Source organism: Schistocerca serialis, chromosome 9 (genome assembly GCF_023864345.2).
Source record: "Schistocerca serialis cubense isolate TAMUIC-IGC-003099 chromosome 9, iqSchSeri2.2, whole genome shotgun sequence".
In the NCBI taxonomy this organism is placed as follows: domain Eukaryota; kingdom Metazoa; phylum Arthropoda; class Insecta; order Orthoptera; family Acrididae; genus Schistocerca; species Schistocerca serialis.
In genome coordinates this window covers 345550481-345563781 of record NC_064646.1, presented here as the reverse complement: position 1 = coordinate 345563781, position 13301 = coordinate 345550481, and positions in this window count along the sequence as shown.

The following is a 13301-nucleotide window of genomic DNA, read 5'->3' as shown; positions in this document are numbered from 1 at the left end:
AATACTCAACGATAACGCCCACCTGCTAAACTGACATACGAGAATTCATTCTGCACCCGCCTTGTTCACCTGATCTTGCACCCTCAGATTACACCTTTTCTACTATCTATAGAACAACCTTCAAGGACCTTCCTTTCTGGATGAAAATGCGCTGCGAACGTGGCTCAACCAGTTTTTCGGTTGAAAATCACGTGATTGCTACAGTTGTGGGGTCGAAAAGTTACCATAGCGTTGGCAGACTGTTGTAAATAATGAAGGAGAATATATTATTGATGACTAAAATATCTGTTATGTGTATCTGTTGTGTTTATTAAACTTATGGAAAGGCCTACGAACTTACGCACCAATCGAATATGTTATATTCCCTTCTCCTGTTATTTAAGTTTTTCGGCTGTCCACACAGTTACATTTCTTATATTGTTTGTTAGGCTAGGGGCCGTGGTTGCTTTCTAAAATCTTTCTGCTTGTGCATTGCGAGAACATGTTACTCGTGATGGGCTTTTGAAATTGGTGAATGGGAGCGAGGGGGGAAGGGGTTGAATAATTCGCTTGTACTTCCATTGTGTGGTACCGACGATTCCACGACTGTGTGAAGCTGTGCTCATAGATACACACTGTATCACTGTTCATGAAATATTCAACTGTTGCACCTTCTAATTTTAGAGGTACTGGGCCGTTATTTTGAATTTTTTTGTGTTACATGATTTTGGATCTTTTCACAGCGTTATTTGAGAACTGAGTTCCACTACAGATACCAGTGTATTCAATTATTATTTCCTTTCCTTCTACTATGGCTTTCTCTATGTGACAATTTTCTTCAATTATTAGTATCACTCGGCGGCCGTTACTGTCCTTACAAACTTTTAGGTCAGTTTAAATGTCGGTTTGCCTCTGCTCCATGTCCATAAGGCGTTCTCCAAATTCAGAATTACAGCTGTCGAATCCTTCAGAGTTCTGTGTACCTAACCTTGAAATTTTTGTCTGGTTGTCCGATGTAAATTGAGTTGCAGTCTACACATGTAAGCTAGTCGATGCCAGATGCGTTGTATTTCTCTGTGTTATTGTTAGTTGTTGTCAGTTTGCTTTTTTATGCGATGTTTGCTATGTAGATTATTCCAGTGCGTATTTTATACGTTACGAATCCTCCAATCCACTTTATTGTTGTAGGTGAGTGTATACCGTTTGTTTGTTATTTTGGATGCTTCTTATTATGTGTAGGTCTGTTGTGAGTAACTTTCTGTTTGTTTTGTGTGATAAGCATCGCTTCCCTCCTTCTTTTAATTTTGGGGTTCAGTTTGTTTTATATCTATCGGTAACAGGTCTCTGTTGCTCATTGTCGTAGTTGTCCTCACTGAGTGGAAAAACTACGTGTAATTCAGAACGAAAACTTAATCTGCTAATCTGCTAAAACTTAATCTGCTAAAATGTACCAGGGGCGTTCAATAAGTAATGCAACACGTTATTTTTCTGAAAGCAGGTTACTTTTATTCAGGATTTCGATACAGCTTATTATTCCTCACTCTTTTGGCTACAAAACCCTGCTTTACAACAAAATCACTGTTCAGTGCGTTGGCCTTACGTCACGTTACTGGGAGGGCATGTGTGTCCGCAATAGGTTAATCTAGTGGTTAACGTCGAAGTCAACGTCTTGTTGCGTCGATAACCTCCCATCATCCTCGCACTGGTTCCCAAGGAGTGCACCCTTCCTTGGGCTAAACAGTTGGAATTTCTCTCCATTGCTTGCCGTTTTGTTTCCGGTTCGAAGTGATGAACCCATGTTTCATCGCCTGTGACAATGTTCGACAAAAAATTGTGACGATGAGCCTCTGAACGCGCAAGAAATTCCGCACAGGTGGCCCTTCGCTGCTCTTCGTAGTCTTCTGTTAGCCGCAAACAGCCCTACTGGTACACACCTTTGAGTATCCCAACTGGTACACGAGTGTGTCAGCACTGCCAACACAGACGTCCAGTTGAGCAGCTAGGTGTCTGGTTGTGATCTGTCGATCACCTCGAATGGGGGTGTCCGCTCGTCACAGCAGTGCGGGAGTCACGGGTTTGTGCGGCCGGCCTGCACGCAGCCGCTCGGAGAAGTTTACGCGGCCTTGTTGCGATGAGGAGAGACGCTTCCGCCAACGACTCACCGTGCTTTTACTCACCACCAGGTCTCCGAATATGAATTCTGCTATACTCTGCTATTCCGCAAAAAAAAAAAAAAAAAAAAAAAAAAAAAAAAAAAAAAAAAAAAAAAAAAAAAAAAAAAATGATAGCCCTCTACTCAGAACACACCTCCGCTACAATCGTCATTTTCAAGGCGACGGTAAGGCAGCCACCTATCGTAGCTTTATAACTAGGACTGAAGTAGGAATATTCCAGGATGTCCCACAGAAAATTCCGCATTTCCTAAACTAAAATTGGTCGAGAAAAAATGTATTGCATCATTTACTGAACGCCCCTCGTAAGTGGAGGCGGAGATCGCTGACCTAAATTATTTAGTGTCTCTGGGAGCCGCCTGTAGACGATAGGATAGCTCGTAACGAAAGACGTGGGGATCTGTACTACTGGTGGGTTTGAAAGTGGGTGCGGCCCGCTGGACAGAGTGATAGACTAAACCCGGGTGCCCGGTGTTGTGCAGACCCACATCTCGTGCCAGCTTACGGAGGTGGGCGTTGAAACAGATAGAGTAATACACCGAATTTCGCTACGTTTTACCCAAATCTGTAATTAAGCGATTCGTCTGTTTGACCGCTGCACATCTCTATTCCCCCACTCCACCCATACAGTGTTCGGTTCACGACGGGTTCGACATGTTTCCTGCGGAATCGTTCTATCAACGGTGCTGGCAGAACTAGAAGAATCTTAGTACGTTATGTATTGTTAAAGACTTTGACGCAAAAATTAAAATTTGTGAATCGACAAAGAAGTTTGATCTATCAGATTCAACAGTCATAACTAAAAGGAAAAGAAATAATTCTCGAAGCTGTGAAAAATGCTCAGTTTATGAACTTAAGTATTCTTTCTTCCAGGAGTGCTGGTTCTGTAAGGTTCGCAGAGGAGCTTCTGTGAAGTTTGGAAGGCTGGAGACGAGGTGCTCGCAGAATTGAAGCTGTGGGGGCGGGTCGTGAGTCATGCTTGGGTAGCTTAGATGGTAGAGCACTTGCCCGCGAAAGGCAAAGGTCCCGAGTTAGAGTGTCGGTCCGGAACACAGTTTTAATCTGCCAGGAAGTTTCATATCAGCGCACACTCCGCTGAAGAGTGAAAATCTCATTCTGAACTCAACTATTAATCGTAAACATCGTGGAAGCAATGTTAAAATTATGGTTTGATAAGTGAGAGTGAAAAATTGTCCTCCTAATCGGAACACTCTGTGTCCTCAAGCTAACGGTTTTTGAGAGATTGGAAGAAGCTAGGGAGGCGGTCAAAGATGAAATGTTTAAAGCTAATAGCAGCTGGTTTAGCCGATTTGAAAGTCGTTGTAACTGGCATACCGTTACAGAAAATGGAGAGGCGGCAAGCGCTGATAAGGAGCTTCGTCGCTTTATCCAGAGAAACTCAAGGCAATGACAGAAGACGGTGGCTACATCAGCCAAACCATACTCAAAGTAGAGGAAACTGGCCTCTTCTCGAAGAAGATGCCTAAAAGAACTTCTAGCGCACACGAAGACAAAACCCTTCCGAAGATCTATTGGCAGTAATTGTTGACGCTTGGTACACATGTCATTTATTATATCAAAGAAGAAATGTGGGATGAATAAGAACTACCTTCCTCAAACGGAAAAAGGGTGACGTAAAAGCATAGCCCAGCAACGTCTGGAACAATTTCAACCAAACGTTTTATGTAAAAAACTACTCCCGAACAGCCCATCAAGGCCCAACGGGACTGACCGGCCGCCATGTCATCCTCAGCCCATAGGCGTCACTGGATGCGGATAAGGAGGGGCATGTGGTCAGCACACCGCTGTCCCGGTCGTATGTCAGTTTCCGAGACCGGAGCCGCTACTCTTCAATCAAGTAGCTCCTCAGTTTGCCTCACAAGGCCGGATTGGCACTCCGTTGCCAATAGCGCTTGGCAGACCGGATGGACACCCGTCGAAGTACTAGCCCAGCCCAACAGCACTTCGGTGACGGGGACCGGTGCTACAACTGTGGTAAGGCCATTGGCTAAATTTTTTATGTACATGACTCATTACTTGTGTTATATGTAAAATTACGATACCGCGCTCCCTTTAGGTGAAGAAAACGAGCGCATGGCATCGTTGGCCGGGAGGCCCCATCCGCTGAATTTCGGCCTCCAAGTGCATTTCAGTCGATACCATATTGAGCGACCGCGCGCTGGTGATAAGATGATAACATAACACCCAGTCCCCGTGCGGAGAAAAATCTCCAACCAGACCGGGAATCGAACCCGGGTCCGCTCGCATGGGAGGCGAACATGGCCAGCTAAGGAGGCGGACACCCTTATGTATGGAGTGAGGATTAGAAGAGGTGATATGCAAAAATATTAGAAATCTTCGTGCTGGTTTTCCTTTCCTGCACTTAGTTGGCTTCGAAATTGTTAAACGTATGTAGAGCAATGTGTCTCTTATTTGCCTTGTTCGGTGCGATAAATAAAATTAAAAAAAAAGAAAGAATGCAGCTGAAAGTGAAGAAATGAGACGAATTAGTTAGCTAGTACAAATGTAAGAAGATTTTCTTCTATTTACACCTCCAAAAAATTGAACCATCGTCCACCAACTTTTTGCGTACTTCTTAGCTAGACAGAATTAAAAGTTTCCTCAGGTTTCAGATGATGCTGCAGGGCGAAATTAGCTAGTGATACTGAATAAATATGGGTAACTAAGTGTTCGTCAACTATTGTTTCAGAAACCGTTTCCTTTAATAGATTTCAGGTTCGAAAGTCGTTTAGTTAATTGGTCATATTCGATTTGGTGCATCTACACAGGGAACGACGTTGATCATTATTTTAGTAACATCACTCTTTAGATCTTATTATTGATTAAACGACGGGGAACATTTAGAGTATTTGTGCCTTCATCCTTCTGCGTGATCATTTCAAGCAAAAACTAATTTCAGGATTGTTAGAAATCAAAATCTCAAAACAGTCTCACTTCTCCTCGGAACATGTATATACATTTTCAAGAGATACATTATTAATGGTTAGAATGTCTGTGTTTATACAGTGTCTTTATCTTCACATTACAACGTCCTTCAGACATGCATGAATGTCTGAAGGAACATACACTGTTCGAAGGATTACATCTGCGGTAAATAATACGAAATGAAAACACGTTTTGCGAATCCATATTGAAGTCAGCTGTTTGCGACACATGAAAATTTGTGCCCGACAGGGATTCAAACCCGGATTTCCCACCAATAGCGATGGTCGCCTTATCCGCTGTCCGAGCACGCCTACAGGACCGTCCAAACTTTTACATGTTACGGAGCCCACAACCCTTACTCTTGCACATTTCGTGAAACTCTTGCAAAATGGCTCTGAGCACTATGAGACTCAACTTCTGAGGTCATTAGTCCCCTAGAACTTAGAACTAGTTAAACCTAACTAACCTAAGGACATCACAAACATCCATGCCCGAGGCAGGATTCGAACCTGCGACCGTAGCGGTCTTGCGGTTCCAGACTGCAGCGCCTTTAACCGCACGGCCACTTCGGCCGGCAAACTCTTGCACATTTCGTGAAATACTTAATATCTTATTTTGGCTCTGAATAAATTATATCACTTTATCGAATTAAGTTTTAATATTTTAGGAAATTTATTGTAAGATCCTATGGGACCAACCTGCTGAGGTCATCGGTCCCTAGTCTTACACACTACCTAATCTTAAACTAACTTACACTAAGGACGACACACACGCCCATGCTCGAGAGAGGACTCGAACCTCCGACGGGGGGAAACTGCGCGAACTGTGGCAAGGAACCCAAGACCGCGCGGCTACTCCGCGCGGCAAGTTTTAATAGTAGTTGCAACAGCGGTGTATGATGGTACCCCAACAACACCTACAAAAACTAATTGTAAATGCATAGGAATCAGTTCATTTCAGTTTTGTAACAACAAATTAATGATGTCCAATGATGACTTAGTCGGTCGCACCCAATCTTCTTGCTTTCGCAGACTCGCACCGCGTATTCATATAGAGGCCAACTTTGCGGACCGTTTTCACTTAATGCAGGAGGGACTTAGGTTCGGCCGAAGTTTCGTTCGGTGGACGTGAAACGTAAGAAAACAAAGCGAAAAATCAGTTCTTGCGCATTTCATAAGGTAATAGAAAAATGAAATGCTTCTTACTGAAAAATCTCTATGTGAGACGTTCCACTGGTTCTGTTGAGCTGACTTCTTGTAGCTCTAATCGACGATGCAACTCTTGTTTTTGGCCTGGGGGAAAGATGCACGACAGAGCATTTCATTAGATAGCCACAGTGGCACTTTAATATTCAGATCTTGTGATTTCTCAATTTATATTTTATGTTTCACACACTTGTAGGCCTAGTAAGTGTCAGCAGCTATTGTTGGGGCTCATTTTCTCTGACCATTCCCGCTGCTACCTGTGGACCTCGGTCGAGTAACGTAGAGCACTATATTTGGGGGCTGCTGTAAGTGAAGGTGTCTTCTCAAGTCATCTCTAGTAAATGAACGTTTAGAAGTTGGAATGTGTAAGACTTAATTTACTTTGAGATTCTAATGCGGCTTCTTTTAAAATGCAACCACTGCAAATTATACTGTAAAATTTATTTCAGTTAGGGAATGCTATCATATTTATTAATATCTCTTATATGTGAATATGTTATGTGTCTACTGTGTTTTCGTGTTAATATCGATTTTGTTTCATTTCCGAGTTTCCTTTTTCTTGTAGCCTGCGAGGAGGTGATAGCAACCACGCGCTTCTCGTGTGGTCTACTGAGCTTTCACGTCTGCCAATTCACCTTCTCTTACTGTGACCTTTTAATAACTGTCTGCGTGTGTGATTTTGTTTAACACGAATATCTTTCGCGGGTTCTGTGTTTTAGATTGTGCTTGTTACCTGAGTTAGAACAGGTGCGTTCTCGAAACGTGACCCTTCAACCAAATACACTCCTGGAAATGGAAAAAAGAACACATTGACACCGGTGTGTCAGACCCACCATACTTGCTCCGGACACTGCGAGAGGGCTGTACAAGCAATGATCACACGCACGGCACAGCGGACACACCAGGAACCGCGGTGTTGGCCGTCGAATGGCGCTAGCTGCGCAGCATTTGTGCACCGCCGCCGTCAGTGTCAGCCAGTTTGCCGTGGCATACGGAGCTCCATCGCAGTCTTTAACACTGGTAGCATGCCGCGACAGCGTGGACGTGAACCGTATGTGCAGTTGACGGACTTTGAGCGAGGGCGTATAGTGGGCATGCGGGAGGCCGGGTGGACGTACCGCCGAATTGCTCAACACGTGGGCCGTGAGGTCTCCACAGTACATCGATGTTGTCGCCAGTGGTCGGCGGAAGGTGCACGTGCCCGTCGACCTGGGACCGGACCGCAGCGACGCACGGATGCACGCCAAGACCGTAGGATCCTACGCAGTGCCGTAGGGGACCGCACCGCCACTTCCCAGCAAATTAGGGACACTGTTGCTCCTGGGGTATCGGCAAGGACCATTCGCAACCGTCTCCATGAAGCTGGGCTACGGTCCCGCACACCGTTAGGCCGTCTTCCGCTCACGCCCCAACATCGTGCAGCCCGCCTCCAGTGGTGTCGCGACAGGCGTGAATGGAGGGACGAATGGAGACGTGTCGTCTTCAGCGATGAGAGTCGCTTCTGCCTTGGTACCAATGATGGTCGTATGCGTGTTTGGCGCCGTGCAGGTGAGCGCCACAATCAGGACTGCATACGACCGAGGCACACAGGGCCAACACCCGGCATCATGGTGTGGGGAGCGATCTCCTACACAGGCCGTACACCACTGGTGATCGTCGAGGGGACACTGAATAGGGCACGGTACATCCAAACCGTCATCGAACCCATCGTTCTACCATTCCTAGACCGGCAAGGGAACTTGCTGTTTCAACAGGACAATGCACGTCCGCATGTATCCCGTGCCACCCAACGTGCTCTAGAAGGTGGAAGTCAACTACCCTGGCCAGCAAGATCTCCGGATCTGTCCCCCATTGAGCATGTTTGGGACTGGATGAAGCGTCGTCTCACGTGGTCTGCACGTCCAGCACGAACGCTGGTCCAACTGAGGCGCCAGGTGGAAATGGCATGGCAAGCCGTTCCACAGGACTACATCCAGCATCTCTACGATCGTCTCCATGGGAGAATAGCAGCCTGCATTGCTGCGAAAGGTGGATATACACTGTACTAGTGCCGACATTGTGCATGCTCTGTTGCCTGTGTCTATGTGCCTGTGGTTCTGTCAGTGTGATCATGTGATGTATCTGACCCCAGGAATGTGTCAATAAAGTTTCCCCTTCCTGGGACAATGAATTCACGGTGTTCTTATTTCAATTTCCAGGAGTGTATTATCATTTATTCAAGTTCACTGGTCAACCTAAATTTCATACTGTGAGCCAAATTGCTTTTATTCCTCATTTTTTCGTTTTTTTTGTATTTCCAAAGTGGGCAATTTCTATCCAAGTTACCGACCACGTGGTAGACAGGTAGACTTACGTTTTCTATTCTGCTTTCTGCGTGGTTTGTTAGTATGAACGTGCCTTTGTGTGTTATTTGATGAATCCCTTTTTTTACTCATCCTACATTCATTACATTGCATTACATTAAAAACTTGAAGCCGCTGTCCGCGATGTTAGTTGCCCCAAACGTTTAGTCTATGGTGGAAGTATTCATTAAGATTATAATCTAGAATGAATCACCCTCATTCATCTCACGGTACTGCCAGGCATTTTTCCTGTACTGAGCCTCATGAGGAGTACTGAAGAACCGTGTGCTGTCCCCGCGTACATCTACAACCACCCAAGTGATGTCACAAGACAAGTGATGACACGGCAGCCGGCAGGCATCGCGTAGTCGTTCCAGCTCTGGACCTGTGACGGAGTTAGACTTTTACTTCTTAGATTGGAAGAGTGCAGTAAGTCTGTTAAGGTGACAGCATACAACACGCTACAGTAGTGGAAATCAGTATAGAGGCAGGAGTTCTACGAAAGGTATCTCGCGTCCGTCGGCCGTCGTAATTTAATTTATTACTTACTACAGAAATTGATTGGTAATGGTGATTGTTGCCGACTTACGTGGTGGTAGTATCAAAATGATATTTCGTTCAATTTTGATATACAATTAAATGCTTTTGTGAAGTTGTCTCTTTTTTACCAATATTAATCTTCAGTGGAAATTATTTGTTACGTTAATGAACGTTAGACTCACTGAATCTGAAAATATGAGCATATAAGTTGAACAATGGAATAAACTTTTCGTATTAATTTCCTCGGCTAGTCAGTTCACTTTAAAGCAAAAAATCTTTTGTTATTAATTACAATTGCGGCCCACAAACGCGCGAGAGTATCTTTTTTCTTACCTCCGTTAACCATTGTATTGTAGTCGGAGTCCTGGCTCTGGCTCTCGGCTGTGGTACTGAAAATAAGAACCTTAAAGCTACGTATTTTCTGCAGCGTCGGACGGCTGTGGAGAAAAATGTATATTATGTTAATAGCGGGAGAGTTTTTCGCTTCCGCTAATTTTTATAAGTTAATATCGCCACGTAATGGCCTCGTTGGTTGCATTACACTATTGCACATTATATTTTGGTAATGTCAATTAACAGCTCCGCCATTACACCAGTGATGCAAGTGAAGCAGCAAGATGATGAAATTGCAAGTGATCAACTGTCATATAGAAGCCTTTCACACTATTTTCATAACACATAACCGATGCAAATCTATCTGCATCCTATACAGACTGTGATATACATAGTCAACCACAAGGAAGAAAACCAGCAGAAGACATCACTGATTTCGATTTCTAGCTATACACTGCCCCCCCCCCCCCCTCCTTCCCGCCCAAATGCCACACCAGCAGCTACAGTAAAAAATGATGGACAAAGAGTTCTAGATTAATCTAGTTTAAGACTGTTTATTTTTAAGTAACATTTCTCTATATGTATGTATGTATGTATAAACGCCTGAAGATGAACAGAACATGTTCGAAACGCGTTGCATTATGTTAGATAAAGCATAAAATAATAGCAGAAACTTGAAATAAATAATTATCCCACACAGTCACGGTGCACTAACATAGCCATTATGGCTGCAAATAATCTTCGTAGACAAATCTGGAGCACTCCACGAAGTACACCAGGCAACGCACGGACCTCGTCAAACGCTGCAAGTATCCTGGCCAGAAGTGGATCTTCGTCGGGAACTGGTGTGGCGTAGAAGATGCTTTTGATGTACCCCACCTGACAAAGGTAAGAGGAGTGAGGTGGCCATGCAACGTGACCTCTTCTTGCGATTCGTACTACACATACTACTGATAAATCCTCTAACAGTTTTGGAAGAACTTGTTCGATGAAGACTTTGTGTCTCACTTTCGGTCACTCGCTTGTACTAGCTCGGGAGTACTTGCAAGTTCCTATTTCAAAGTCATACTTCGAGTCCTCTATCAGCATGTTCAATCTGAGCGTCACCTTCTGGATCACCTTCTGGATTCTGTATGTAGAAGCAGAACTCATTCAGGAAAACGACGGGGAAGCAACACCTAGTAGATCGGAATGAGGTTTGAACCGCACAGTTGCAGAATAAGAGCCCTGTGTCTTAAGCGGTACGCTACGTACCGGAAAACCGGACGTGGGGCAGCTACGGCTACAAGTAACCCGTCGCGCCAGTGGGGAGGAAGAGACCAGCAGCTCTGGAGCGGAGGGTCGCGGCGGCCGGTTTGGCTGTGGGAGCGAGTCTGCGGATTACAAAGCGGCCCGGCTGGTAATGCGCGAGGCAAACACGCGGTCTTTGTGGGCTCGCACCGCGCACAATGCGGCGACAAAACAGCGGCGCCGCCGAGCCGCCAGTCACATCAGATAACGGCGTCCGCTCTCCAGGAGCTGCGGCTGCGGCTGCGGCTGCGGCGCTCGTGGTGACGAGCCGGGGCGGCGGGAGGAGCCGACGATCCCGGGGCAAGCGGTGGTCCATGGGGCTAGACACTCCTGACCACTGATACTACAAGAAGTAAAGCAACACATTTTTTTCTGGAAGTAGGTCGGTCTTATTCAGCATTCCAATACACCATATTATTCCCCATTCTTTTCGCTACAGAATCCTATTTTTCAACGTAATCTCCGTTCATTGCGACGGCCTCACGCCAACTTAGAGGTTCCGAAAGACCATATGATACCACTCTACTGTCAGCGTCGGAGCCAACGTCCTGCTGCATCAGCAATCTCCCCATCATCCACTTACTGCTTCCCATGGAGTGCATCCTTCAGTGGGCCAAACAGATGGACGTCGGAAGATGGGTGATTCGGGTTGCTGGGTGGATGAGGAAGAACAGTCCTTCGTTGTCATGGAGAAGGAGAAATTCGATTGTATTTTTGTGACGACGAACAGATTGAAGTCGTTTCTTCAAAAACCAGAGGATAACACAATGCGTTCCAGAGTTGATAGTTGCATCATAACTGACGACATCAAACAGAATAACCCCTTCAGAGTGTCCGCCCCGATAGCTCAGTGGTCAGCATGACTGATTGCTGTCCTACGGGCCCGGGTTCGATTACCGGCTGGGTCAGGGATTTTCTCCGCTCAAGGACTGGGTGTTGTGCTGTCTTCATCATCATTTCGTCCCCATCCGGCGCGCAGGTCGCCCAATGTGGTGTCGCATGCAATGAGACCTGCACCAAGGCGGCCGGACCTGCCCCGTAAGGGGCCCCCCGGCCAATGACGCCAAAAGCTCGTTTCCATTTACCCCTTCAGAGTCTCAGAGGTGCATCGCCATAACTTCACCGGTCGAGAGTCCGGCTTTGAACTTTTTCTTCAGAGGAGAGGTCGTGTGGCGACACTTCACGGATTGCCGTTTTGTTTCCGGTTCGAAGTGATGGACCCATGTTTCTTCACCTGTAACGATGTTCGACAAACAATTGTCACTATCAGCCTCGTAAGGCACGAGCAGTTCCGCACAGATGGTTTCTCGTTGCTCTTTATGCTTTTCCGTTAGGCGGCGAGGAATCCTGCTGGTGCAAACGTTTGTGTTACCCAACTGATGGAAGAGAGTGTCAACACTATCAACAGAGACGTCCAGTTGAGCAGCGAGGTGTCTGATTGTGATCCGTCAGTCTCCTTCAGTGAGAGTGTCCCCACGTTCCAACACTGCAAGAGTCACAGCTTTGTGCGGCCGGCCGGCACTCGGGAAATCGGACAGGCTTGCACGACCTTGTTGCAATGACGACTGACACCTCGCCCAGGTGTCCGCAGACATTCTTGCGCCTATGAAATATTTGCGAGGCTCTGGCTTTCCGAAAGAAAAAAAAACTCAGTAATGGCTGCTCTCTGCTTGGAACGCATGTGCGTTACATACGCCTTTTTGAATGCTACGTATAGCGCCACCACCTATCGGAACTTCATGAAACTATAGAACCTGAAGCGGGAAATTCTTCAATGTCACGCAACAAATTCCGCACTTTTTTCAACCGAAGTTTGCTGAGAAAAAAATATATGTCCCATTACTTATTGAACGTCCCTCGTATAAGACGACCAAGGACGTAGTACGTAGTAGATTAGGAAGAATAAGAGATTAAATTCGTAGGTGGTTTGGGGGTCTCTGGGATGCGAAGTGCAGTACTCAGAGCCGTAACATCTGGCTTGACGTCGAGCAGTACTGACCTTGGATGATAGATACTTGCACATATTCCACACTAGTTCAACTATACGCTGTAGTTTATCAGCCATAGTGGCTGTCGAGATTTTTTTCTCTGGGAGAGATACGGAGAAAGTGATGGCCAGACCAGCAGTGGAACACTCTTTGTGTTGAGGTAGGTCTTTCGTTAGCTTGTCAAGGAGACCTAGAAGATAGGGCAAACCCTCTATAACCGCCGTCGGGACAAAAATGTCCCATCTCCACTCGATGCGTTTATAGGATGTTCTTAACTTTTTTGGCGGGAATGAGTTTTTCTGTAAAAGTCCCTTTAATGGTTAGTCATTTTGTTTTATTTCTGAACATTAAGTAAAGTCATGCTAGATACTTACGTTCAACACCAGGAAGAGTTTCATCTTCACCAAGATATGGGAAAGAATTGACGTTATACTGAGAGCCCCGTATTTCTGCCCATGCTTATTAAGTTTTGAAACCAAGAAAGTAGTGGACCGATATCTAAATTGG